This window comes from Abrus precatorius, unplaced genomic scaffold (genome assembly GCF_003935025.1).
Source record: "Abrus precatorius isolate BTA unplaced genomic scaffold, Abrus_2018 Scaffold0, whole genome shotgun sequence".
Taxonomy (NCBI): Eukaryota; Viridiplantae; Streptophyta; class Magnoliopsida; order Fabales; family Fabaceae; genus Abrus; species Abrus precatorius.
This window is the reverse complement of record NW_020874290.1, coordinates 1,261,292-1,287,524: the sequence shown is the minus strand read 5'-3', so window position 1 is coordinate 1,287,524 and position 26,233 is coordinate 1,261,292. Positions and strand designations below refer to the sequence as shown.

At 33.5% G+C, this 26,233-nt stretch overlaps 1 non-coding gene and 1 pseudogene across 1 annotated transcript; one reads left to right on the top strand and one right to left on the bottom strand.

Moving 5' to 3' along the window:
• Nucleotides 1-5,031: 5,031 nt before the first annotated feature.
• On the top strand, nucleotides 5,032-5,103 carry TRNAR-UCU. The gene has a single exon. It is a non-coding gene; the product is annotated as a tRNA-Arg (tRNA).
• A 6,284-nt stretch (nucleotides 5,104-11,387) lies between these two features.
• On the bottom strand, nucleotides 11,388-18,642 carry LOC113866594 (annotated as a pseudogene).
• Nucleotides 18,643-26,233: the final 7,591 nt, after the last annotated feature.

The following is a 26,233-nucleotide window of genomic DNA, read 5'->3' as shown; positions in this document are numbered from 1 at the left end:
GCGGGGGGAGAGAAAAGAGTTCTATAAATTTATATACAAGTCATCCACACCCCCTTTTTTTATTTCATTAATTGAATTTCGTTTGTTGATTAGGGCTAAGTTCCATAAAAACACCTGCTTTTTTTGAAATATCCTGAACAGTTCCTGTGGGTTGAGCACCTTTTTCAAGGAAATATAGAATGACAGGAATATTTAAATACGTTTGATTCTTTATTGGCTCATAAAAACCCACTTTCCGAAGATCTCTTCCCTCTCTTCGGGATCGAACATCAATTGCAACGATTCGATAAACAGCTCATTGGGATAGATATAGATGAACAATGTACCCCCCCTAGAAACGTATAAGAAGTTTTACCCTCGTACGGCTCGAGAAAATTCATAATTTTATCTATGTATAAAATTATGATGTCAAATAGATCTATAAAATCATTAAATCAATTAAACTATGATTTAAGTATTTTTTTTCTTATTTTCTTTCTGAAAAAAGAATAACTCCTCATATTTGCATATTTGCAACCCCATAACTCAAATTGGATAATTCTCAAATAACTCAAAGGAAAACAAAGCCTTTATGTATTTCATTTATTGAGCGGTCTCTACCCCCCTTTTCTTGTCTGTGCTTCTTTCACTTTAGAATCTATGTTTTTTTTTCTAATAGAATTGATGAGACAATTTGAAAATGGTATTTACTTGTTCCAGTATCTTTTAGTTTTTCCTTGAATCATTGGGTTTAGACATTACTTCAGGAATCTTTAATCGTTAAAAAAATGGAAGCAACATACCATTTTTTTTCTTTCTCGGAAAGAATCATACGAATAGAAGGTTGATTCCCGCAGATACACTTTCGATCGAAATAATTTTACTAATTCCAACAAATTTTTGAACCTTGTTCGAATTGGATCCTTTCGATTTCTCTATCAAAGAGATACTTACGAAGTTGTTCTAACTTATTAATTTTCACTAACCTTAGATACTTGCCCCTGAGAAATGAATCAACTCGAGCTCCATCATGGAATATTTACATCATCAATCCCCTTCCCGTCCCCAAAACAATAAGTTAGTTCTAGTGGAGTGGAACAAACGATGTCGAGTCAAGAGCATCTCGATTTCTATATACTAGAAAAAAAGATGGCGGATGTAAGAATCCACACCTAATCGAATCATGTCTTTCAAGTCGCACGTTGCTTTTTACCACATCGTTTCAAACGAAGTTTTACCATAACATTCCTTTAGCTTGGATCCGGTATGTAATTGATTCAATTATGAAATCGTGAATAGTCATTGATTCAATGGATACGTAATAATCTATCCTTTTTACTTCTAGGTTTTTTTCTTTTATATAACGGAAGAATTTCTAAAAAAAAAAGAAAGAAGTCAAAAAAAATTCAAATTCGATATTGTATGAATAAATTTGCTACTTTATTTTGATAGTTTGTAAAATAGAAAAAATTAGAATTTCTTCAAAAAAAAATATTAGAAAAAAAAAGAAAGAAATATGAAAAAATTATCTATCTATATATAAATATATATAGATAGATAATTAGCTATCCACTATAATTAGTCATCCATAATGATTACAAAAAAAGGTAATCCTTATTCCAAATATACAATTTGTATTCAAATATGATATCCATCATGAATGGATATGTTCTGGGACGGAAGGATTCGAACCTCCGAATAGCGGGACCAAAACCCGTTGCCTTACCGCTTGGCCACGCCCCATTTTCGATTTGACACTAATAAACACTATTTTTGTGTTGGTATTGGTTGTTCGTCAATTTATTTCAGTTCCAAAATTTGTTAAATTCAATTGTTGTTAAGATTTTGATTGGATGGGACTAAATGTGGAATAAAACTCAATTTATTGATCATTACATAGAATTCAATTAAGATATTGTATGAAAATCGGATTTCTTCTATTTTTTGTTTTAGAATGAAAAGATTTTGAACTGGATAAGTTCAAATCAAAGAAGGATTTTGGGAGTCTGATCTTGATTCATTTTTTTTTAGTTTTACTCATTAATTAATATTCATTTTTATAAATTTTATTCCTATTATATATATATATTATTTATTAGAATATTATTCTAATTATATATATATTATAATATATATAATTATATTGATATAAATTATACATATATACATTACATAATACAATATTCTAAAAATGAAAATTAGAATTCAAAAAAAAAGAAAAAATTAAATTTATTTTTTTAAAGAAAGAACAAAATGTTTGTTATGCTTAATATCCTTAGTTTGGTCTGTATTTGTATTCACTCCGTCCTTTATTCAAGTAGTTTTTTCTTGGCGAAATTGCCTGAAGCCTACGCTTTTTTGAATCCAATTGTAGATATTATGCCAGTAATACCCGTACTCTTTTTTCTCTTAGCTTTTGTTTGGCAAGCTGCTGTAAGTTTTCGATGAGATCCTTAATTTGAATAATGTCCTAAAAAAATTCATTCAGAATTTATTCGAAAACAAAAATTCGAACATTTTGAACCATTTTTAAGATCAGATAAGTCTTACAGCGTAAATTCTCGATTCGAATATTGAAATTTTTTGATAGACACGAAAAATCCGGACCATTCATCATCTACGTTTTTTTCCATTGAGAAATCCTATTATTTGATTTGAGCCCACCACCAACATAATACCTAGATGAAAAATCTTTTTGGTAATAGTAATTATGGAAAATGGTAAGAAAAGGATCAACTCTTACTACAAATCAAATCCATTTTCGAAATTGATATATATATATTATTTCCTCGTAATGACTTCATTTCTTAGAAACAAAATATCAAAAGAAAAAAATGTCTAATATAAGAGAATCCATTCTTTTTCTTTGTCGTTTTTTTTTAATTATCTTGGAGATTTTATAATGCTTACTCTAAAATTATTTGTTTACACGGTAGTGATATTCTTCGTTTCTCTTTTCATCTTTGGATTCCTATCTAACGATCCAGGACGTAATCCAGGACGTGAAGAATAAAAAAAATGGATTCTGTGTTTTTCTTGCTTGTGCTGGATTTTGAACTATTGTGTTAGGATTTTATCTATTTTACATCTTTAACTAGTAAATAAAAAAATCAAACAAACAAGTAAAACAAAAAAAAGTGAAAAAAAAAAATACCAAATCATCAACGGAAACGGAAAGAGAGGGATTCGAACCCTCGGTACACAAATTTGTACAACGGATTAGCAATCCGACGCTTTAGTCCACTCAGCCATCTCTCCCGAATTGAAAAAAAAAAATGGAATTACTATGTTTATGTTATATCGCATAAACAAAAAGAAAAAAAATAGGGCTTGAAAAAAAAAAGATCCTTTTTTATGTCTTATTTTTCTCTCTCTCTTTTTTTTTTTCTATTTGATTTCTATTCATTATTTTCTATATTATTCTATAGAATAGAAAAATGATATCTATCTATATATATATATAATTCTAATTTTTTTTTCTTTTTTTTTTTTTCTACAGCCAAAGCCCGGCCAGTACCTAGCCGGGCTCTTTTTATTCCCATGAATACTGGATAACAATGATTTATTTGAATGTATTTGATTTGAAAAAAAAAAACTGGTAATTTAAACACGATCAAACATAAATCAAAAATACTGATATATTCCTATGATATAGAACCAAAATGATATAAGATCAAAATGTCATTTTTGATTACTCCTTCTTTCTGGTAACGTATATATATAATGTCATTTTTTTTGCATTCCTGCGCAATGCATTTTTTTGTTATAAATTAAGTAGTTTTGTCGCGATGTATCTGTAAAAAAAAAACACCTTCACTTTAGCAAACACAAAATCCAAAAAAGAAATTCGCCCCCTTTTCCTAATTGGATTTCATTAGGAGTCTCCCTTACGAAACATGTCAACACTCTAATTATCATAATATTCTATTCCTATTTCTTAATTACGTCTGATTGCCTTGTTCGACAAAAGGTTCATTTATATACAATAATTGTATTGTAGCGGGTATAGTTTAGTGGTAAAAGTGCGATTCGTTCCATGGACCCTTTAATAGTTAAGGGATCCCCCGTTTGATTCATATCCCGATCAAAAACTTTATTTCTTACTTAAAGGGATCTAATCCTTTATACCTCTCAACGAACGATTTGCGGTATAATATACATTATCGTAATTTGTATACAAAAAGAATCCATTTTTTTTAAATTGACAAATTGAGTTCTAAAATTATGAAACATAAGTTTTTGGAATTGGATCAATAATCCGAATTTTTTGAGTATGCGTAAAGGATCCATGGAGAAAGATATAGAAAGCTTATTTCTAATCGTAACTAAATCTTTCATTTTTTTTGTATTGTAGAGATTGAAACAAAATAGCTGTTAAACGATTTTTTTAGTTTACTAGAGACATCAACATATTTTTTTAGCTCGACGGAAATTTTATTCTTTTCCTAAAGATTCTCTCAAATAGAAATAGAGAACGAAATAACTAGAAAAAACACACACACAGATTGTTATAATACTCCTATTCTATAGGGATCATCTAAAAAGCAAGGTGTTTCAAATGTATTTCTACAAAACAAAAAGGCTGACATAGATGTTATGGGTCAATTTTTTTTTTCATGTCTTCCATCTCTTAATTTCTTCCATAAAGGAGCCGAATGAAACAAAAGTTTCACGTTCGGCTTTGAATTAGAGACGTTAAATCATAATGATGAATCAACGTCGACTATAACCCCTAGCCTTCCAAGCTAACGATGCGGGTTCGATTCCCGCTACCCGCTTATATCCTATCTCTCTATTTATTCTATTCGAATCTATCTTTTTTCTATTCTAGAATGAATCTAAATTTCTTAGTGAATTTGTTAATTATTCATTTTTCTTTTTTAACTTAGTTTTCGTTATTTATATTCAATTGAATTTGATTATTTATTTATTATTCTATTTTTTTTTTATTCTATCTATCTATATCTATCTATAGATAGATAGATAGAATTCTTTTTTTCTTTAACCTTTTTTAAACTAAGGTTTAAAAAAAGGTTAAAGAAAAAAAGAGAAGCGTCCATTGTCTAATGGATAGGACAGAGGTCTTCTAAACCTTAGGTATAGGTTCAAATCCTATTGGACGCAAATAATTTGCCTATATATTTCCTTTTATTTCCGTATTTCTAAAAATAGAATATCTTGAATGATTTGAACTGAGCAAGAGCCACTAAAACTTTCTTTAGAAGAATAACTTATCTTATATATATATACAATTTATGCTTTATCCCTTTCTATATATAAATCTTTAATAATCATGAATTTCTTATTATTTTATTATTTATTTTATATTCGAATTAATATAATATTATTAATTATATTCAAATTAAAAGAAAAGATTTTAAAAGATAATAATTAGAAAATTGGTTAGTTATTAATCAATTTTTTTCTACTTGTTCTTGGAGTAAAAAGAGTTCCATCTGTTCTTGAATAACTTCCTTCAAAAGGGCTTCCGCTTCCCCAGTGAATGTCTTGGTAGAAGATATTATTTCTTTGAATTGGGGTTTATTCATTTTTAAGTAAGCACGTAACTCAACAAGAAATTTCCTTACCTGTCCAATTTCTAATGAATCAAGATAACCATTCGTTCCGGTATAAATAGTTATTATCTGTTCTTCTACAGTGAGAGGGGCTGATTGGGATTGTTTAAGCAACTCGCGCAATCGTTGACCTCTTGCCAATTGATTTTGAGTAGCTTTATCAAGATCAGACGCGAATTGTGCAAAAGCTTCTAATTCTGCGAATTGTGCCAATTCCAATTTTAATTTACCAGCTACTTGTTTCATGGCTTTAATTTGAGCCGCCGATCCAACTCTGGAAACGGAAATACCGACATTAATTGCCGGTCTGATTCCAGCATTGAATAAATCGGCGGATAAGAATATTTGGCCATCTGTAATAGAAATTACATTAGTAGGAATATAAGCTGAAACATCTCCCGATTGTGTTTCAACTATTGGTAAAGCAGTCATACTTCCTTCGCCTAGTTGAGAACTTGATTTAGCGGCTCTTTCCAAAAGACGCGAATGCAAATAAAAAACATCCCCTGGATAGGCTTCGCGACCTGGGGGTCTTCGTAATAGAAGAGACATTTGGCGATAAGCCTGTGCTTGTTTGGAGGGATCATCATAAATGATTAAAGTGTGACGTTCGCGGTACATAAAATATTCAGCCAGAGCTGCTCCTGTATAAGGGGCGAGGTATTGTAATGTAGCTGGAGAATCTGCTGTTTCAGCTACTATAATAGTGTATTCCATTGCTCCTCTTTCTTGTAAAGTAGTCACCACTTGAGCCACAGAAGATGCTTTTTGACCAACAGCTACATAAACACATATTACATTTTGTCCCTGTTGATTGAGAATTGTATCTGTAGCTACTGCTGTTTTACCCGTTTGTCTATCTCCAATAATTAATTCTCGTTGGCCACGACCTATGGGGATCATCGAATCAATAGCAATAAGTCCTGTTTGAAGAGGCTCATATACGGAACGTCTCGAAATAATACCGGGAGCGGGAGATTCGATTAATCGAGATTCCGAAGCTGAAATTTCTCCTCGACCGTCAATAGGTTTAGCCAAGGCATTTATAACACGACCCAAATAAGCCTCACTTACTGGTATCTGAGCAATTCTTCCTGTTGCTTTTACCGAACTTCCCTCTTGTATCATCAAACCATCACCCATTAATACAACACCAACATTTTTTGATTCCAAATTCAAAGCAATGCCTATAGTACCCTCTTCAAATTCCACTAATTCACCCGCCATTACTTCATCAAGACCATAAATACGAGCAATACCGTCGCCTACTTGAAGTACGGTACCAGTATTTACAATTTTTACTTCGGTATTATATTGCTCAATACGTTCACGGATAATTTTACTAATTTCATCTGCACGAATGGTTACCATGAATATTTCTTAATTTTTTTTTAGAAGAAAAAAATAATGCCTATACTCTATACTATAGTAGATATTATAGTAGAAGGACTAATCACTTATTTTTTTCTTTCATCGTCCCAAACATGCCAATATTAGCATTGACAGTACGTAAATGTAACTCGTTATTCAAGCAACTATTCAGAGTTTCAAGAGCTCCCTGTAAGGCTTGTTGTAAAACCCGTTGTCGGACTTGATTAATCACCCTTTGTTGTTCAAAATAAATGGTTTCATTTTTGTAATTTTCTAATTGTTCCAAAGTCGTATAAATTGAATTAATTAAATTTAATTTTTCTCGTTCTATCTCAGAATAGCCATTCACTCGAAACCGATCTGCTTCCGTTTCGACTTTCCTTAAGCGGGCCTGGGCTTTTTCCAGCTGTTGAACAGCTCTTTCCCGTAGTTCTTCTGAATTTCGAATAGTTCTTAAGATTCTCTGTTTTCGATTATCTAATAAATCATTTAATGAAAGTAGATTCTCTTTCCATTCATTTCAAAATGTCTATGATCTCTTCCCGAACCAAACATGAATCTTTCGATTCATTTGGCTCTCACACTCAATTACTTATGTTATGGGAAATTTTCTTATCTTTTTTTATGTAATGAGCCTATCCTCTCTTCTCTATTTATAAAAAAAAAGATTGAAAAAATATTTAAAACGATTACCAATACAAGACCAGAATATTCGGAGGACTCTTCTGACCAAAAAAATAATTGTCAGCAAAGTTGTTTTTTTTCTTCAAATCCAAAGAATTCTTATAAATTTATACATAGGTCATCGATTCCGCATTGTATAAATGGAGGGTGAAATTGAACGTTTTTACAATTTTTCACCGTAAAGAGGGTTCAAGCTGTTTTATCGACATGAGTGTTCTATATCGAAAAATTGTAAAAATTTTTTTGAAATCATTTCATTTCTGTATTAACATAGTGGTAGAAAGAGTACTACACTGCGTCTAGACTTCAAATTGTTTACTTTAACCATGGTAATAGTCCAAAATTTTGGGTTAATAGAGAATCAAAGTGGATTTACTAATGAATCGCGAAATGCTATGGTTCTTAAATATTTTTTTTTTTTCAAAAAATAAAATTTATTGAGAAGTAATTCGCGGGATTATGCACATTTTCTTAGTTATAACGAAAAAAAAAGTGCAATTGGTTGGATCCAATCTATTCTTTGAAATTAACAACTCGCACACACTCCCTTTCCAAAAAAAACCAATACACCTAGCACTACGCTTAGATTTATTGGATTTGTTGCTAAAATATCGGTATTAAACCCGAAACTTCCGGCGGATCGCCAGTAGCCCAAGTAAAGGAAAGAATCGGTTATATTTTTCATATGATCTCATCTCCTTTTATGGATAGACTAATTATCCTTCTACAATTCCTATTTTTTTATTTTTTAGTTATTTCTTTTTTATATGATATTTTTATTATATATAATAAAAATATCATTCTTTACTAAAAATTCATATTAATTATTAGTAATTATAAGTAATAATATGAATAGTAATAATATTCATTTAATAATAATAATATTCTATTAATACATATCTAAATATATATATCTATTTAGATATGTATATATTAATATATATATTATTTGAATTGATCAATCAATTGGAGGATTCCCTATAAGAATGATACTTAGTAGAATTCGATACCACTTCTTATGTCAATTACATAAATCTCTTATAGTTGTTTTTAACACTTTCGATAAATTTTATAAAACTAAAAAAGGGGGGCTAAAAAAGAGAAGGAAGAAGACAAATCAGAGTGAAATCTTAATATAATTCGACAAAGCAAGAACAGCAAAGCAAGTCCACGGAAAAAGGATATATATATTTATTTTTTTAAGATTAAACTAAACAAAAGGATTCGCAAATAAAAGCGCTAATGCTACAACCAATCCATAAATTGTTAAAGCTTCCATAAAAGCCAGACTAAGCAATAAAGTACCCCGTATTTTTCCCTCTGCCTCTGGTTGTCGCGCAATCCCTTCTACAGCTTGCCCTGCAGCAGTGCCTTGACCAACCCCAGGTCCAATAGAAGCAAGCCCGACGGCCAACCCAGCAGCAATAACGGAAGCGGCAGAAATCAGTGGATTCATGATAAGTTCCTCGCACCCCAAATAAAAAATAAATAATAATAAAGAAAAGAAATAGTTAATGATATAATCAACCAATAAATTATGACTTAATTACTCAATCACCAGGATTTATCCAGTTGAAATAATTAAGAATTCCGAATTGAAATAACAATAGTTATTGAACTATCCAAATTAGTTCGATATTCATTTTTTCTTTTCTATCCACGTAGTTTTTTTGTGAATCCATACAATTTTAGTTTTTATCTTACCCTAAATTTGGAACTCTTCTTTGAATTCTTCGTTCTTTTTTTTTTTGAATTTCTTACTATTCAATTCATAATTAGAGATGAAACGGAAGGACTTTGTTTTTTAAATCCCTATCGAAATTGACAGTAGTAGCAGGGCAATTTTAGATATATAATGTTAGTTTTTTTAGATATATAGTTAGTTCATATATAACTAGTTTATATATAATATCACATATACATGTATTTCTTCCATGCCGTAAACCAATTATTTGTGTTTTAGTTTCAATCAGATTCGAGAATCATTATTTGAAATCTAAAAAAAAAAAGAAGGAGTTGTTTTATAGTGATTGGATTATATATACCCAGTTTGACTTCCCCCACTCCTACTCTATTTTTTTTGAATCTTGGTTTTTTTTTGAAAATCCTTCTTTCATCCTTTTATTATTATCCGATATGGATATACAAAATCGAAATCAATTCGTTAGACTGAATTATTGCAGAGAAATATTGGAATTTGAGTGATAAAAATGTAATTCTTTTTTGAATTATCTTTTGGTCAATCGTTAAATTGAATGTGAATGAATGAAACGGGAATCTGTTCTAGTTCTATATAGCATATTTTTATCACATGTAAATATTATACTTTTCTAATATAGAATATCTAATATACTAATATATCTTAATCGAATTAGATATATATATCTAAATTCTATATATATAATCGAATCTAATATCTAATAATAGTAATAAATAATCTAATAATATATATAGAATAATATTTAATATGTTATAGTTATAATTGAATGAACAAAAAATGGAATGAACAAAACAAAATATAACAATACAAAAAAAAATATTCATTGGAGGAAAATCGAAATAGGTCAAACAAAAAGTCTTTTTAGGAAAACTAGGAAAAAGATCTTTTGGATGGATCTCTTTCCTAGTTTTTTTACAATTTTCTGGTAATCTTTTCTATTTTACTATTACATTAAATTGTATATTGATTTTATTTATACTTTATTGCATCTTTATTTTTTTTGGGGGGGGGGGGAGAATAACCCTTTTTCTTTATTATTATTCCAAATTTCTTTCTATTATATATGTTGTTCCCAAAATAGATTATCTTGAGCCGCAGTGTATGTGCGGTGGGCTAAACGAAAAAGACTTTTTTCGACAACTAGTCAATGATGGCCTTCCATGGATTCACCTATATAAGCCGCAGCTAAAGTAGCAAAAATAAGAGCTTGAATACCGCTTGTAAATAATCCAAGGAACATGACAGGTATAGGAACTACTAAAGGCACTAAAGAAACAAGAACAACAACTACTAATTCATCAGCTAATATATTTCCGAAAAGTCGAAAACTAAGCGATAAGGGTTTTGTGAAATCTTCTAAGATGTTAATCGGTAAAAGGATTGGAGTTGGTTGGATGTATTTACTAAAATAAGCTAATCCTTTTTTTGAAAGACCCGCATAGAAATATGCTACTGACGCAAGTAAAGCTAATGCAACGGTAGTATTTATATCATTTGTGGGCGCAGCTAACTCCCCGTGAGGTAACTGTATTATTTTCCAAGGCAAAAGAGCCCCTGACCAATTAGAAACAAAAATAAATAAAAACATAGTTCCAATAAATGGAACCCACGGACCATATTCGTCTCCAATCTGACTTTTGCTCACGTCTCGAATGAATTCAAGAACATATTCAAAAAAATTCTGACCAAAAGTGGGAATGGTTTGCAGATTTCGAACAACTAGAATGACTGAAACTAATAAGATAGCAATTACAACCCAAGAAGTAATAAGTACTTGGGCATGCACTTGGAAACCCCCTATTTGCCAATAGAAATGTTGACCCACTTCCACAGCAGATATATCGTATAATCTTTTTAATGTGTTGATGGAACATAATAAAACATTCATATTGTCCTGCCCTCTTAAAAGAAATTGAAATTGAAAGGGAATTATTTTAATTCAACCATCTCCTTTCCTTTTTGATTTGTCTACTTTCATTTTTGATTTTGAATACCGACTAATCACATAATATTTCCGTTTGTTCTTTTTATATTTTTCTCTTTCTTTTGTGCGATTTAGTAATAGTATAATAACCGATTTCATAAATCTATGAATCTCCCCAACCAAATCAAATAATTCATTTATCTTATTATTAATCAAAAATTTCGTATATAGCTAGAACGACCCTCACAAATTGCAAATATTAATTTGTTAAGAATTAATCGGATTGAGGCTATAGCATCATCATTAGCTGGAATCGAAATATCGGCGAGGTCCGGGTCACAATTTGTATCGATTAAACAAATCGTTGGAATTTCCAAAGTTATACATTCTCGAAGAGCCGTATATTCTTCTTGCTGATCGACGATTATTACAATATCGGGTAACCCCGTCATATATTTAATGCCACCAAGATATGTTTCCAAATGAGATAATTGTCTTTTCAATATAGCAGCATCTCTTTTTGGAAAACAGTTGAGTCTCCCCGTCTTTTGTTGCATTCTCAAGTCCCTGAACTTATGAAGTCTCGTTTCTGTAGTATACCAATTCGTTAACATACCGCCGAGCCATTTTTTATTAACATAATGACACCGAGCTCTTATTGCCGCCCGCGCTACTGAATCAGCTGCTTTTTTTTTGGTACCAACAATTAAGAATTGTTTTCCCTTACTTGCTGCGTCAAAAACTAAATCACAAGCTTCTGATAAAAACCGAGCAGTTCTAGTAAGATTTGTAATATGAATACCCTTACGCTTTGCAGATATATAAGGTTCCATTTTAGGATTCCATTTTCTAGTACCGTGGCCAAAATGAACTCCTGCTTCCATCATCTCTTCCAAAATTATGTTCCAATATCTTTTTGTCATTTATATTTATCCCCACACTTTTTTTTTTCAAAAAAAAAAAAAAATAGAAAAAAAAAGACCAGGTATCGTGAAATAGAAATAAAAAATTGTTCCGATGGAACCTTCTCTTCTACCGAAGATTGGCCATTGATACATGATTAGACCATTTTTTTCTATTTATTATTCTTTTTTTTTATTATCTTTCTTTTACTACCCCCAAAAATGATCGCATTTAGGGTAGGGGGATGAATCCGCTCTTAGGAATCATTAAATCTTAGATTGTTCTGATGTATCGCATAAATTCTTTGAAATGAAAAAAAAGAATTCTCTGTGGTGGAACAAAATATCTCTCATTTCGTCCTCGAATAAATTTTTCTTTTTTGATTCCAAGGTAATCTTGTTATGTTGCCTTGGCTTTGAACGGTGCATTATTCTTTTTAATCCGGTACCAACGGGTATCATTCCCCCTAAAACAACGTTCTCTTTCAGACCTTTCAACCAATCTATACGACCCCGGAGAGCGGCTTTTGCTAAAACTCTAGCAGTTTCTTGAAAACTTGCTTCAGATATAAAACTTTGAGTATTCAGAGATGTTTTTGTTATTCCCAATAATAGAGCTCGGTAGCAAGTTGCTTCTTCCAAGGCACGGCCCGCTCGTTCGGCTCGCAACAATCCAATTAGTTCGCCGGGTGAAAAAACATTAGACATTCCATTTTCTGAAACCAAGACTTTTGATGTTATTTGACGCACAATAATTTCTATATGTCTATTATGGATGTGAACTCCCTGGGATCGATAAACTTTTTGAATTTTATTAACCAAAGAAATACGACTTTGCGCTATAGTTAACTCGGCACCGATCAAGAATCCCCAAGGAATGCCGAGAATTCTTGTTATATATCCGTTCCAAGTGTCAACTCTCTTTTCTAGCTTCATCGATATTGAATCAATTGAACGCACTTCTAATACCTGTTCTACTTTTGGAAGACCTTGTGTTATATCACCAGATCTCGATTTTTCATATATAAATGTAACTAATATATCTCCTTCATAAAGTATTTCTCCATAATGTCCATGAACAGTTGCTCCTGGAGTTGCCAAATAAGGGTTAGCCGATCTTATTCCTACAGAATCCATTTGAATAGTTAGAACTTGACCCGATTTTAAGTGTGGTGCATTTTTCGTTTGCACTATACATACATTTTCACAAATAAATTGCCCAAGACTTATTATTGGAAACGTTTTTTCATAATAATTGTGATGGATAAAATGCCAATTCAAATAGAATGGATTTAAAACGATATTACTGCATCTATCAGGTTTATAAATTCTCTCATTTTCGTCCATTAAATAATATTTGAATACTTGAAGAGTTTCCTTTAATTTGTCAAGTTGCAAATTATTATTCATTAAGATCTGATTATGAGTTATTAAACGAAAAAATGAATAATAATTTGCAACTTGAAGGGCTATTCCTAAAGGACCAAACAAATTCTTAATTGGAATTATGGAATCTATTTGAATTTTTTGAATTCCTTCTTTTATCCCATTGTAATATTTTCTATCGTTGAATGGTCCTATTTGAAAACAATTAGATGATGACAAAATTATCAAAGATCGACATTTCTCATTTCTATTCAACAACATACGAATAGTTCCGTGATTTTGTCTAAGTGATTGTTGAATTTTTGCCTTCGAATAAATAGAAAAAAATGGATTGATAAAGGTCCGATCCGACTCATTATCTGAGATCAATCCTGAACTGGACGGATCATTTCTTTTTCTGATATATGAAATATGAGATTTCACTAAGTCAATTCTTAGGAAATCCCTAATCAAACCATTTGTACTTACTTGAACAAAAGAAGCGTGGGCATTTTCGATAGAAGAACTTGTTTTGTCTTGATCCCAATTCAAGACTAAACAAGTCCGAACTAATTGAATCCTTGTATTAGAAATTCCCGGAATTGATTTTCCATTTCCAGAAAGAATATAATTAATAACTTTAAGTTCCAGATCATTTCTTTCCTGGAACCTATCTTGGGGAAAAAGTTTTACTAAATGGATACCGTCCGCTATTTCATATAGAATTACGGGTCGAACCAAAACAAAATACTTTTTTTTGGTAATTGTGATCCATTGGACATAGATCCAATTTTTCATTTTTTTTGCTTCCTTTGAATTTTGTTTTACCGTTCCGGATGGTATCAAGATGGCACTGTGTCGGGATATCTTATCCATCTCTCCAGTAAAATAGATATCCCCGGAAAATATTTTTACTTCAATCTTTTTTTTTTTCTTCTCCATTTGGACCAATCCACCTACTCGACTTCTTATATTTAAAGTTATTGGTGTATCTACTCCAACGATACTATTGTTCCGTATCATTATGGAAGAAGATTCGGGTAAAATATGCACTTCCTCGGGAATGAAAAAAAATCGATCTACTTTGATTTGGTATTTTGGCTTAAATTCTTTAACTCCTTGATACTCAATTAAAAAATCCTCTTTTTTAAAAATGGAATTTATTCCTATAGTCCTATATTTTGTAATTCCTGAACTCTGCGTTCGGTATTGAGGATCATCGAAATAAGCAAGAATACTATTTCTACGAAAAATACCATTGATTGGTATTTCAATCGAGATACCGGAAGGGGACATTAGTTCTTTGTCTCGTTCTTGAATCGATTGGAATGGAAATGGAATGATGAATCTATTTCTTCGCCTCTTTGCTAATAAATCCGAAGTGTCATGGAAAATAGCAAGATGTGTAAAATGACAATAATCCATACATATGATTTGATTCAATATTGAATAATCAGGAATCCTTCCTTCTTTTTTACCAGAAAGATTGAAACTAAAGAATTTATGTCTTACTTGTTCATTACTTACTAAAAGGTTACAAATATTTCTTTCTCCAGTAGAAAGAGAATGAATGTTCATTTGATCTTGATCCTTGCGGAGTGAAAAAGAGACTGAACCGACCCTGTACGACTTTCCTGATAATATCCATAAATGACTTGTTTTTGGTAAGATATGGACATTACTATATCTAAATTCTGATGCATGGTATACATCGGTACTCCAATGCATTTCTCCTTCTGAGTCAGAATAAACATGTTTTCGAACCTTTTCCTTCAAATTCAAAGTGTATGTTCCCGCACGAATCTCAGCAATCACTTGTTCCGATTTTACATATTGATCATTTTGAACTAATAAAAAACTTTTTGGTGGAATAATCACATTATGTATAATATCGTCACTTTCAATAGTTACATACAAGTTTATAGAACATAGAAAAGCAGGATGCCCATGACGTGTACGTGTAGGATGAACCAAATCCTCATTGAATTTAATTTTTCCATTAGAAGGCGCTCGCACATGTTCCGCAGTACCCCCTGTGAATACTCCACCGGTATGAAAAGTTCTTAATGTTAGTTGAGTACCCGGTTCTCCAATAGATTGACCCGCAATAATACCTACAGCTTCTCCTAATTCCACTAAGTGGCCATGAGTAGGACTTTGGCCATAACATAATCGGCAGATCCAAGATGTATTCCTACAGGTAAAGGGGGTTCGAATAGATATTGGTTGTGTTTGAAAAGTTTTGAATCGATTGATAAGTCCAATTCCAATATCTTGATTTCTAACAGCAATGCATCGTGAACCTCTGTATATATCGTCTGCTAATACACGACCAATTAATGTTTGTATCAAAATTATTTCCGGCATCATTCCATTCTGGATATTCACCGAAATCCCTTGAATGGTACCGCAATCTGTTCGACGTACAACAATGTGTTGAACCACTTCAACAAGTCTGCGTGTAAGATATCCAGCATCCGATGTTCGTACAGCAGTATCTACAACCCCTTTACGGGCTCCGTAGCAAGAAATGATATATTCTGTTAAAGACAGTCCTTCGCGTAAATTGCTTTGAATAGGTAAATCAATCATTTGCCCTTGTGGATCCGACATTAATCCTCTCATACCTACTAATTGGTGTACTTGAGATGCATTTCCTCTAGCTCCTGAAAAAGACATTATATGGACTGGATTCAAGGGGTCGGTCATCCTAAAATTAGGATTCATTTCTTGTCTCAAATATTCACTAGTAGCATACCATATCTCAATGGATTGTCGTAATTTTTCTACCGCATGTACATTCCCATAATGATGATGTTTTTCCAAAATAAAAATTTGTTGTTCAGCATCTTGAACTAGCCATCCTTTAGAAGGTATTGTTAAAAGATCATCAATTCCTAATGAAATGGATGTAGCCGTAGCTTGACGGAATCCCAGAGTCTTTACTTGATCCAGGATGTGTGATGTATATGCCATTCCGAAGTGGTTTATTAATCTGCTAATAAGTCGTTTAATGGCAGTTCCACCTATCACTTTATTGTGAAAGACTAGATTGGCTCGTTCTGCCATAAGTACCTCCATATTCCACTCAGTGGGATTCGGTTCGACAATGGATTTGAGTCAATGATTGGAAAACTTCCTTTTCTTTATCTTGATTCGCGTAGAAATTTTAAAACTATGATCCTAGTTGAACCACGGAGACCTGAATTCCACACTGGTAGCATAAATTTACTTATCTTACATATCAACCATCTATATGATTAGATATACTGTATGAATAGGTCCGGCAAAAACCTTGTATAGCTTCTTCAATTTCTCGATAAAAAGAAATATGACCAACAGTGGTTCGAATGTATATACAACGAATTTCTTTTTTTGTACTTCTTACTACTAGATAATGCCCATAAATTTCATGATAGGTACCCAAAGATTCGTAGTGAACTTCGATAGGAACTTCTCTTGACGAAATAATGCGTTGATCTAATCGCCATCGGAACCACAAAGGACTATCGAAATCTATTCTTTTCTGTTGATAAGCTCCAATTGCATCATAGGAATTACAAAAAAAAGGTTCTTTTTTTTTCGTATACTTATAGTTATTATCTCGAATTCTTTCATTTTTCGAATTTCTGCAATTACACGGATTATACCTATTTGAACAAATACCTCGACGATTCCCGCTCGTTAATACGTAAAGCCCAATAAGTATATCTTGAGTTGGTACGGAAATGGGATCCCCAATAGCTGGAGATAAGAGGTTCATATGAGAAAACATAAGTAAACGAGCTTCTGCTTGAGCCTCCAAAGATAAAGGCACATGAATAGCCATTTGATCCCCATCAAAGTCTGCATTGAATCCCTTACAAACTAATGGATGTAAACAAATAGCACGCCCTTCTACTAAAATGGGTTGGAATGCCTGTATGCCTAATCTATGCAGAGTAGGGGCTCTATTCAGCAATACGGGATGCCCCCGCATAACTTCTTGAAGTATTTCCCATACAATCGGTTCTTTTTCCCGAATTTTACTCTTAGCAATTCCTATGTTCGAAGCAAAATGTTTTCGAATTAGACCACGAATTAGAAATGTCTGGAAAAGTTCTATTGCTATTTCGCGAGGTAATCCACATCGATGTAATGAAAGTGATGGACCTACGACAATGACAGAACGTCCCGAATAATCAACCCGTTTGCCAAGCAGAGTCTCGCGAAATCTTCCCTCTTTGCCCTCAATTATATCGGAAAATGATTTGTAAACCTTATTATGACCGTCCTTCATTGGTTGTCCGCGGATTCCATTATCAAGAAGTGTATCCACGGCTTCTTGTACCAATTTTTCCTGACACATTACTAATTCTCCTGGTGTAGATCTACTTGTTGTTAATAGATCGATAAGAGTATTATTCCGATAGATAACTCTTCTATAGAGTTCATTAATATCCGAGCTCATTAGCTTACCCCCATCTATTTGAATAATGGGTCTCAATTCGGGAGGAAGAACTGGTAAGAGACATAAAACCATCCATTCTGGTTCTATATTTGTTCGGATAAAATGTTTAGCTAATTCTATGCGTCGAACCAAAAAATTCTTTCTTCTTCCAACTTTTCGATCTTCCCATTCATTTTCATTGTCCATGGATCCCTCTTCTCCTAATTCTTTCCATTCTATCAACGAAGAATCAATAAGAATTCTCAAATCCAGATCGGCTAATTGTTCTCGGATAGCACCCGCTCCACTTGAAATTTCTCGATTTCGAAATATATCGAAACCTTGGGTAGAAAAAAAAATAGGTATGCTGTGTTTCCAGGATTGTATTTCATATTCGAATGGACCTCGTAATCGTAAGAAAGTGGGTTTTTTAACTACGGGCCTAGCAAACGAAAAATTTGGATAGGATCCAATCCAATAGGATCTCCCCCTTTCAAAATCGGACGTGAAGGTTTCCTCTCATCCGGCTCAAGTAGTTATACCAAATAAAGATAAAGCAAAGGGTTTCCACTTTCAAATTCTATAAAACCCCTAATCTAAAATAAAAGGTTTACTCTTTACTCAAGTTCTCAATAAAGACTAATCAACATTTCATTGATGCATTCTTTTTCTTTTTTTATATTTTCTGAATTATTTATCCAATTCTCAATTACGACAGAAAAGAAATGAAATGTAAAATTCTTGAGTAGTCTATCCCCCTTCGAATGGGGAATCCCCTAAAATGGAATCATTCATTAAAGGGAGTATCCTGGAATTCATAAGGGATTTCCTTGTCTATGTATCATTCCATTTGATCTTTTAGGTCCAGACGTCACCTCGACGGTTATGCTATGATGTCCTTAAGCCTATATGCGATAGATAGGCTTCTGCAACCATGATATATTTGCTTATTAGAACATAATTTCAGTTCTTTCTAAAAAAGATGGAATAGTGAATTCCACAAAAAAAGTATTTCTTTTTCTTTCACGAGATACGTGCAGCTAGAAATTCATATTTATTTGTTACTGAATCGACCATAGACCAATTCCCTTTTATTTGGGAGTATTCAATACATCCATAATTCTGAGCTTCATATTACTCATTTCAAGAGACATGTCAGATTTAGGGCATCCCAATTCAATTGAATGGAATGACAGTTTCTCATTCGGAATCTGTACAATAGGAATTTTGATCAAATCACACATCGCAGTATACTAGACCCTCTAATTCTTTAAGAGGTTTATCTAAAAGATTCGCGATATAACTAGGAAGCCGTTTCAAATACCACACATGAGTTACTAGGCATGCCAGTTTTATATAGCCCATTTGATATCTACGTATCCGAGAATCAATAAATTCTACTCCGCATTGTTCACAAAATTTGGGATCGTCCTTTTTATCTCTGATTACTCGATAATTTCCACAAGCACAAATCCCACTTTTTATAGGCCCAAAAATTCTTTCACAAAATAATCCATCTTTTTCAGGCTTATTGGTTTTGTAATGAAAAGTATAGGGTTTTTTTACCTCCCCAACTATCTCTCCATTAGGTAGGATTTTTTTTGCCCAAGCACTTATTTGTTGAGGAGAAACTGATCCAATTCGGAGTTGTTGATGTTTATACTGATCAATCATAGAATAAAAATTCTGATTCAGTTCAATTAAGCTTCCTTCCTATAAATCCGGAAGTTCTTCTCAGATACAAGGAAATGATTCAGTTCCATAACCAAAGATCGTAGTTCTCGAACGAGCAATCGAAAAGATTCTGGAGCATCCGTAGGTTTAGGTATTGTTCCTCCAATGATCGTAGTACCGAGTACTTCTTGGCGAGCTTTAATATGATCCGATTTATAAGTAAGCATCTCTTGTAACATATGAGCAACACCAAATCCCTCCAGGGCCCAAACTTCCATTTCGCCTACCCGTTGTCCTCCCCGTTTGGCCCTTCCTCTAAGGGGTTGTTGCGTAACAAGTGCATAATGTCCACTGGAACGTCCATGTATTTTATCATCAACTTGATGAATTAATTTCAAGATATAAGGCTTTCCCATTAGAACAGGCTTTTTAAAAGAATTCCCTGTTCTTCCATCAAATATTCTGCTTTTTCCCGGATCCTCGGGTTCAAATATCCATGGATTCGATGTTTGTTTACTGGCTTCATATAATTCAGAAAACACTAGTTTTCTCGAAGCCTCTTGTTCATATCTTTCATCAAAAGGTGCTATTCGATAATGTCTATCTAGCATACTTCCCGCTAACCCGAGTGAGGATTCAAATATCTGTCCTACATTCATTCGTGAAGGTACCCCTAATGGATTGAAGACCATATCAACGGATCTTCCGTCTTGCAAATAAGGCATATCCTGTCTAGACAAAATCTTTGAAACGATACCCTTATTTCCATGTCTCCCGGCCACTTTATCGCCAACTTTAATTTCACGTTTCTGTAATATTAACAAAAAAATGGAATTGTATACCACTGGATCATTGGGTCGAAACTGGGCGATTTATCTTTAGTGGGTAACCATTAATCAATATAGGCGAAGAATCCCCTGTATTCCCCTGGAAGATAGATTATTACGAGCTAATATTGGCATTCAGGTATCCACCTCAAAGATAACTTGTAAAAAACAATACCTATAAGGGGATAGGTCGAGTTATTGATAGATGAGATGGATCCACAAAAAAATGGGGTATCGCCAGTTTAATCCAGAATGATGGTATATATATTTACAGAAATGAAATTAAAGTAGGCGATAAAGTGGCCGGGAGACATGGAAATAAGGGTATCGTTTCAAAGATTTTGTCTAGACAGGATATGCCTTATTTGCAAGACGGAAGATCCGTTGATATGGTCTTCAATCCATTAGGGGTACCTTCACGAATGAATGTAGGACAGATATTTGAATCCTCACTCGGGTTAGCGGGAAGTATGCTAGATAGACATTATCGAATAGCACCTTTTGATGAAAGATATGAACAAGAGGCTTCGAGAAAACTAGTGTTTTCTGAATTATATGAAGCCAGTAAACAAACATCGAATCCATGGATATTTGAACCCGAGGATCCGGGAAAAAGCAGAATATTTGATGGAAGAACAGGGAATTCTTTTAAAAAGCCTGTTCTAATGGGAAAGCCTTATATCTTGAAATTAATTCATCAAGTTGATGATAAAATACATGGACGTTCCAGTGGACATTATGCACTTGTTACGCAACAACCCCTTAGAGGAAGGGCCAAACGGGGAGGACAACGGGTAGGCGAAATGGAAGTTTGGGCCCTGGAGGGATTTGGTGTTGCTCATATGTTACAAGAGATGCTTACTTATAAATCGGATCATATTAAAGCTCGCCAAGAAGTACTCGGTACTACGATCATTGGAGGAACAATACCTAAACCTACGGATGCTCCAGAATCTTTTCGATTGCTCGTTCGAGAACTACGATCTTTGGTTATGGAACTGAATCATTTCCTTGTATCTGAGAAGAACTTCCGGATTTATAGGAAGGAAGCTTAATTGAACTGAATCAGAATTTTTATTCTATGATTGATCAGTATAAACATCAACAACTCCGAATTGGATCAGTTTCTCCTCAACAAATAAGTGCTTGGGCAAAAAAAATCCTACCTAATGGAGAGATAGTTGGGGAGGTAAAAAAACCCTATACTTTTCATTACAAAACCAATAAGCCTGAAAAAGATGGATTATTTTGTGAAAGAATTTTTGGGCCTATAAAAAGTGGGATTTGTGCTTGTGGAAATTATCGAGTAATCAGAGATAAAAAGGACGATCCCAAATTTTGTGAACAATGCGGAGTAGAATTTATTGATTCTCGGATACGTAGATATCAAATGGGCTATATAAAACTGGCATGCCTAGTAACTCATGTGTGGTATTTGAAACGGCTTCCTAGTTATATCGCGAATCTTTTAGATAAACCTCTTAAAGAATTAGAGGGTCTAGTATACTGCGATGTGTGATTTGATCAAAATTCCTATTGTACAGATTCCGAATGAGAAACTGTCATTCCATTCAATTGAATTGGGATGCCCTAAATCTGACATGTCTCTTGAAATGAGTAATATGAAGCTCAGAATTATGGATGTATTGAATACTCCCAAATAAAAGGGAATTGGTCTATGGTCGATTCAGTAACAAATAAATATGAATTTCTAGCTGCACGTATCTCGTGAAAGAAAAAGAAATACTTTTTTTGTGGAATTCACTATTCCATCTTTTTTAGAAAGAACTGAAATTATGTTCTAATAAGCAAATATATCATGGTTGCAGAAGCCTATCTATCGCATATAGGCTTAAGGACATCATAGCATAACCGTCGAGGTGACGTCTGGACCTAAAAGATCAAATGGAATGATACATAGACAAGGAAATCCCTTATGAATTCCAGGATACTCCCTTTAATGAATGATTCCATTTTAGGGGATTCCCCATTCGAAGGGGGATAGACTACTCAAGAATTTTACATTTCATTTCTTTTCTGTCGTAATTGAGAATTGGATAAATAATTCAGAAAATATAAAAAAAGAAAAAGAATGCATCAATGAAATGTTGATTAGTCTTTATTGAGAACTTGAGTAAAGAGTAAACCTTTTATTTTAGATTAGGGGTTTTATAGAATTTGAAAGTGGAAACCCTTTGCTTTATCTTTATTTGGTATAACTACTTGAGCCGGATGAGAGGAAACCTTCACGTCCGATTTTGAAAGGGGGAGATCCTATTGGATTGGATCCTATCCAAATTTTTCGTTTGCTAGGCCCGTAGTTAAAAAACCCACTTTCTTACGATTACGAGGTCCATTCGAATATGAAATACAATCCTGGAAACACAGCATACCTATTTTTTTTTCTACCCAAGGTTTCGATATATTTCGAAATCGAGAAATTTCAAGTGGAGCGGGTGCTATCCGAGAACAATTAGCCGATCTGGATTTGAGAATTCTTATTGATTCTTCGTTGATAGAATGGAAAGAATTAGGAGAAGAGGGATCCATGGACAATGAAAATGAATGGGAAGATCGAAAAGTTGGAAGAAGAAAGAATTTTTTGGTTCGACGCATAGAATTAGCTAAACATTTTATCCGAACAAATATAGAACCAGAATGGATGGTTTTATGTCTCTTACCAGTTCTTCCTCCCGAATTGAGACCCATTATTCAAATAGATGGGGGTAAGCTAATGAGCTCGGATATTAATGAACTCTATAGAAGAGTTATCTATCGGAATAATACTCTTATCGATCTATTAACAACAAGTAGATCTACACCAGGAGAATTAGTAATGTGTCAGGAAAAATTGGTACAAGAAGCCGTGGATACACTTCTTGATAATGGAATCCGCGGACAACCAATGAAGGACGGTCATAATAAGGTTTACAAATCATTTTCCGATATAATTGAGGGCAAAGAGGGAAGATTTCGCGAGACTCTGCTTGGCAAACGGGTTGATTATTCGGGACGTTCTGTCATTGTCGTAGGTCCATCACTTTCATTACATCGATGTGGATTACCTCGCGAAATAGCAATAGAACTTTTCCAGACATTTCTAATTCGTGGTCTAATTCGAAAACATTTTGCTTCGAACATAGGAATTGCTAAGAGTAAAATTCGGGAAAAAGAACCGATTGTATGGGAAATACTTCAAGAAGTTATGCGGGGGCATCCCGTATTGCTGAATAGAGCCCCTACTCTGCATAGATTAGGCATACAGGCATTCCAACCCATTTTAGTAGAAGGGCGTGCTATTTGTTTACATCCATTAGTTTGTAAGGGATTCAATGCAGACTTTGATGGGGATCAAATGGCTATTCATGTGCCTTTATCTTTGGAGGCTCAAGCAGAAGCTCGTTTACTTATGTTTTCTCATATGAACCTCTTATCTCCAGCTATTGGGGATCCCATTTCCGTACCAACTCAAGATATACTTATTGGGCTTTACGTATTAACGAGCGGGAATCGTCGAGGTATTTGTTCAAATAGGTATAATCCGTGTAATTGCAGAAATTCGAAAAATGAAAGAATTCGAGATAATAACTATAAGTATACGAAAAAAAAGAACCTTTTTTTTGTAATTCCTATGATGCAATTGGAGCTTATCAACAGAAAAGAATAGATTTCGATAGTCCTTTGTGGTTCCGATGGCGATTAGATCAACGCATTATTTCGTCAAGAGAAGTTCCTATCGAAGTTCACTACGAATCTTTGGGTACCTATCATGAAATTTATGGGCATTATCTAGTAGTAAGAAGTACAAAAAAAGAAATTCGTTGTATATACATTCGAACCACTGTTGGTCATATTTCTTTTTATCGAGAAATTGAAGAAGCTATACAAGGTTTTTGCCGGACCTATTCATACAGTATATCTAATCATATAGATGGTTGATATGTAAGATAAGTAAATTTATGCTACCAGTGTGGAATTCAGGTCTCCGTGGTTCAACTAGGATCATAGTTTTAAAATTTCTACGCGAATCAAGATAAAGAAAAGGAAGTTTTCCAATCATTGACTCAAATCCATTGTCGAACCGAATCCCACTGAGTGGAATATGGAGGTACTTATGGCAGAACGAGCCAATCTAGTCTTTCACAATAAAGTGATAGGTGGAACTGCCATTAAACGACTTATTAGCAGATTAATAAACCACTTCGGAATGGCATATACATCACACATCCTGGATCAAGTAAAGACTCTGGGATTCCGTCAAGCTACGGCTACATCCATTTCATTAGGAATTGATGATCTTTTAACAATACCTTCTAAAGGATGGCTAGTTCAAGATGCTGAACAACAAATTTTTATTTTGGAAAAACATCATCATTATGGGAATGTACATGCGGTAGAAAAATTACGACAATCCATTGAGATATGGTATGCTACTAGTGAATATTTGAGACAAGAAATGAATCCTAATTTTAGGATGACCGACCCCTTGAATCCAGTCCATATAATGTCTTTTTCAGGAGCTAGAGGAAATGCATCTCAAGTACACCAATTAGTAGGTATGAGAGGATTAATGTCGGATCCACAAGGGCAAATGATTGATTTACCTATTCAAAGCAATTTACGCGAAGGACTGTCTTTAACAGAATATATCATTTCTTGCTACGGAGCCCGTAAAGGGGTTGTAGATACTGCTGTACGAACATCGGATGCTGGATATCTTACACGCAGACTTGTTGAAGTGGTTCAACACATTGTTGTACGTCGAACAGATTGCGGTACCATTCAAGGGATTTCGGTGAATATCCAGAATGGAATGATGCCGGAAATAATTTTGATACAAACATTAATTGGTCGTGTATTAGCAGACGATATATACAGAGGTTCACGATGCATTGCTGTTAGAAATCAAGATATTGGAATTGGACTTATCAATCGATTCAAAACTTTTCAAACACAACCAATATCTATTCGAACCCCCTTTACCTGTAGGAATACATCTTGGATCTGCCGATTATGTTATGGCCAAAGTCCTACTCATGGCCACTTAGTGGAATTAGGAGAAGCTGTAGGTATTATTGCGGGTCAATCTATTGGAGAACCGGGTACTCAACTAACATTAAGAACTTTTCATACCGGTGGAGTATTCACAGGGGGTACTGCGGAACATGTGCGAGCGCCTTCTAATGGAAAAATTAAATTCAATGAGGATTTGGTTCATCCTACACGTACACGTCATGGGCATCCTGCTTTTCTATGTTCTATAAACTTGTATGTAACTATTGAAAGTGACGATATTATACATAATGTGATTATTCCACCAAAAAGTTTTTTATTAGTTCAAAATGATCAATATGTAAAATCGGAACAAGTGATTGCTGAGATTCGTGCGGGAACATACACTTTGAATTTGAAGGAAAAGGTTCGAAAACATGTTTATTCTGACTCAGAAGGAGAAATGCATTGGAGTACCGATGTATACCATGCATCAGAATTTAGATATAGTAATGTCCATATCTTACCAAAAACAAGTCATTTATGGATATTATCAGGAAAGTCGTACAGGGTCGGTTCAGTCTCTTTTTCACTCCGCAAGGATCAAGATCAAATGAACATTCATTCTCTTTCTACTGGAGAAAGAAATATTTGTAACCTTTTAGTAAGTAATGAACAAGTAAGACATAAATTCTTTAGTTTCAATCTTTCTGGTAAAAAAGAAGGAAGGATTCCTGATTATTCAATATTGAATCAAATCATATGTATGGATTATTGTCATTTTACACAT